This window comes from Arachis ipaensis, chromosome B04 (assembly GCF_000816755.2).
Source record: "Arachis ipaensis cultivar K30076 chromosome B04, Araip1.1, whole genome shotgun sequence".
Classification (NCBI taxonomy): domain Eukaryota; kingdom Viridiplantae; phylum Streptophyta; class Magnoliopsida; order Fabales; family Fabaceae; genus Arachis; species Arachis ipaensis.
The window spans coordinates 16381700-16386128 of NC_029788.2; positions in this window are offsets into that span (position 1 = coordinate 16381700).

Genomic DNA, 4429 nt, shown 5'->3' on the forward strand with positions numbered 1-4429 from the left:
AAGCCTGTAAAGAATTGTTAGAATTTCGCTTAATTGTGTTAAGTAGTTGGAAAATTGGTAAAGTATGTTGTCAATGGATCTATTTTGGTATGTAATATCAACTCATTTTCTGGAGTTGTGATCTTTATGAAACTTATTGTTCTCTTTCGTATGCTTAAATTTGTATGTGTGAGTATGTTTCTCTGTATTTTTGAATAAAGCATGGTTATTATATATAGACCTGTGCTTTGTTTTATATATATATATAAAACCCCAGATCCAAAAATTTGAGTGATAGTTTAGTGATAATATTTATATTCCTTCTAATCCAAAGGAGGGCAATGATATCAGATTTTATGGAAATATGTCTAAACTCTTCCGCTCTCTTTCTAGACGCCTTTCTTTTTCTTCTCCATCTTCCTTCTCCACCTCTCCAATCCATTCTTCCTCCAATCCCCTTACTGAGAAAGTAGCTAGACCTGACGAACTTTCTCCCAAACACAATATCTTTGAAGAAGAAGTTTGCTTCCAAGATATCAATCAAGCCATCGACAATTGGGAGATACCCAAAATCCCCCAAGATGAGCTTTATGTCCCTGGTGACAACAAAAGAAAATCAGATTATATCATCAAAACCGCTGAAAATAATATTCCTCTAGGACCAGATTCCGGTGAGGAGTTCCATCTCTTAACCAAACCCCAAGATGAGCTTTATGTCCCTGATGACAACAAAAGAAAATCAGATTATATCATCAAAACCGCTGAAAATAATATTCCTCTAGGATCAGATTCCGGTGAGGAGTTCCATCTCTTAACCAAACAATCTGTCAGAGAACATGCCGGTCACTACAGATATCTTCACATAGGGTGTGTCCAGGTTGCAGTCAAACCTCTCATCCGAGAAGGCTTGAATGCTTCCATCCTCATGTGTTTTAGAGATATTAGACACAATGATTTCCAAGACTCCCTTATCGGAACAGTTGAAACAAGTCTTGGACATGGTCCAGTTTATTTCAACTGTTTTCCAAACAAAACGGTCAGCCTGTTAGACACCAACATCCTTGACTCTCTCTTCCTAAACATCCGAATTCATGGTCTTAACATGAAGGAAGGATCCATTCCAGCCGCTTTAATCTATAGGATTCAATATAAAGTCATGAACACTTGTAATTCTAGAGTCCTTCTTAAATCCCAAGATCGTGAAACTACTTTGTTTGTCACTGACATGACAAAGGCCAACGTTATGATTCCGAGGCTCATAAGGTGGGATGAAATTGATCTCCCCCAGTCATGGTCTATTGACAGAGCTATCCCTACACAACCTAGACAAGCACCTCTCTTACGAGAAATAAAACAGGATGAATCAGGGAAAGTAGAAATTTTCTTTGACAGAAGAAACTCTTTTTCCTCCAGATCTGAAGCAGGGACATCTAATGATTTTGCTTCAGCAAGAAAGTCTTTTTCTGTGACTTCTCAATCTCAGTTTTCAAAATTTTCAAAACCCGTACATTCTGAAATCAATATTTCGGGATTACAAAATAATTCAAACATTTCTCAACCAGTTTATCAAACCGATGATAAGCATTCAGATGATGATATTGAGATAGAATCTTCCATTCAATCTCCAACATACTCATCTATGCATGGTGCTCAATATTCTTCTGTGAATAATGCCCAATGAGTAGCACAGAATTTATCATAGATAGGGAAGCCTTACGTAAAAACCTTGAATCTGAGGAATATGACCTCCACAGAGAATGGTATTTACGTACGCATACAGCTACTCAAATTGCATCATTCAAAGAAAAATATTACAGTTTTCTAAAAGAAGTTAAGATGCATATTCCTTTCTTTGAATGGTTTCATGCTTATTCCATCAAAAACAATCTAGTTTATCCTTTCAAAAACAAAGAAAACTTGCTTTCAGCAAATGTTATTTCAACTTGGAAAGTTAAAGATGGAAATTTAGTTAGATCTGAGTTTCCTCCAAAAGGACCTTTTGTTATTTCAAACACGGAAGGACATAACCCTGTTATGGCTTCTCCCTTTAAAACAAAAAATATTAATGAAGCTGTCGCCCCAAAAGATATTAAAAATCTTATTGAACAATCTAATTACACCAATAGATTTTTACAATGTCTGGGTGACAACCTTTCATCTTCGGAATCTACTTTTTCTTTGAAAAATGTTTCTGAAGCCTCTACTTCTAAAAATATTGAAAAACCCCTTTTTAAACCTTTTAAAATGAGTAGTAAAGTAAAGCAAAGTCTTAAAACTTCCATTTTAAAACAACAATCCGGTGATTCAGAAGTTATTCAAAAAATTGACCAACTTTTAAACCGTTTCTCTACTGTCCCTGAAACTCCTAACTCTAGTGAGTCTACTTCTCGTATTCAAACGCGCTCATCCAAAGCCGTTAATGCCCTTTGTCATGAGTCCAACGACTCCTCCTCCGAACATATTGATGATTCTCACAAATCATCCCTCAAGATCAGCCCTATTTTGACCAACTCTCTCACCAAATGGAAGGGTTTAACCAAACCCTCTGCATATAGTTATAATCGTGTTTCCGCTCCGGACCTAGCTCTTGAAGAAAGGGAACTAGGTTTTGTCAGCTTCAATGCAAATAATGTCTATGAATGGAACATAGACGGCAAAACTGAATATAACATCATGAGTATGCTTCAGCATATGACTATGGTAGGGACAGCCTATCAAGCTGCCCATGAAACTTCTGAAGAAGCAATAGCCAATGTTATTGTTTCCGGTTTCAGTGGCCAACTCAAAGGATGGTGGGATAACTACCTCTCTGATAACCAGAAACATTCAATCTTTTCGGCCATAAAAGTCAACGATCAGAATGAACCCATCATTGGAGAAGACGGAGAACCTATCCCCGATACTGTTAACACCCTAATCTTTACCATAGCAAGCCACTTCATTGGTGATCCATCTCTTTGGAAAGATCGCTCTGCTGAGCTACTTTCCAATCTCAGATGCAAAACTTTGTCTGACTTTCGGTGGTATAAAGACACCTTTCTTACTAAGGTTTATACCAGAGAAGATAGTCAACAACCTTTCTGGAAAGAAAAGTTTCTTGTTGGACTCCCAAATTTCCAGGGAGATAAAGTAAAGGACAAAATACGTAGCTTAACTCCAGATGGCATAATACCCTATGACGAGCTAAGTTATGGTCAACTGATTTCTTTCATCCAGAAGGTTGCTTTAAAGATTTGTCAAGATGACAAAATCCAAAGGCAACTTGCACGAGAGAAAATCCAAAATCGTATTGATCTGGGAACTTTCTGTGAACAATTCGGTCTTCCTACTTGTCATCCTAAGAAATCCAAAAGACCATCCAATCGAAAAGTTTTTAAACCTAACCCTGAAAAGAATTTCAGAAGATCTAGAAAAGGTTTTCAAAAACCTAAAAATGAAAAGAGTTTCCAAAAGAATTTCCAAAATTACCCACAAAAGAACCCCATTATTTGCTATACATGTAAGAAACCTGGACATATTAGCAAATACTGCCGGTTAAAAGGAAAGATTAATAATCTAAACCTTGATCCTTTGATTGAGGAACAGATTAATAATCTGTTGTTAGAAAGTTCAGAAAATGATTCTGACCGAGAATCTTCGGATGATATCAATAACATCGAAATCGATGACATTGAATCATCAGATTCAGATGTCAAGCAAATTGATGTTTTATCCAAAGACCAAGATCTCTTATTTGATGCTATTGAGGCTATTGACAATCCAGAACAAAAGAAAGACTTCCTTTTGAAACTAAAAAGATCTTTACAAAAGGAGAAAAAACCCAAAAATTTGGTCCTTAACAATAAATATGACGTCAAATCTATTTTCAAAAAATTAGAAAAACAAGTTATTCGTCCCATAACTATTCAGGACCTCCAGTCTGAGGTCAACAATCTCAAAAGAGAAATCCAGGAAATCAGGAGAAATCAAGACAATCATCAACTTATTCTCTCTCAATTAATGCAAGTGGGAGAATCTGGTGATGAACTTGATCAAACAGAGTGTTCTAAGGAACAAGAAAATAAAATTTCTGACGACAACGAGGGAAAAGAAATTCTGAGAATAATCAATGTATTCTCTTTTATGAAACATCGTGTTCATATCCGAATTGTCGTTAAAGATTTTGTTTTCGACATCATTGCACTCTTTGACTCGGGTGCAGATTCAAACTGTATTAAGGAAGGTCTGATCCCCACAAAATATTTTGAAAAGTCTACTGAACGCCTTAGCTCAATAACGGGCAAAAGGCTAAGTATCAATTTGAAACTAACAGGTGTTTTTGTTGAAAAGGGTAATCTCAGAATTCCCACCGAATTTATTATTGCAAAAGATATCAAAAATGATGTAGTCTTGGGGACACCTTTCATAATCCTTTTGTTTCCTTACCTAGCAGATTTTCCAGGACTTACCT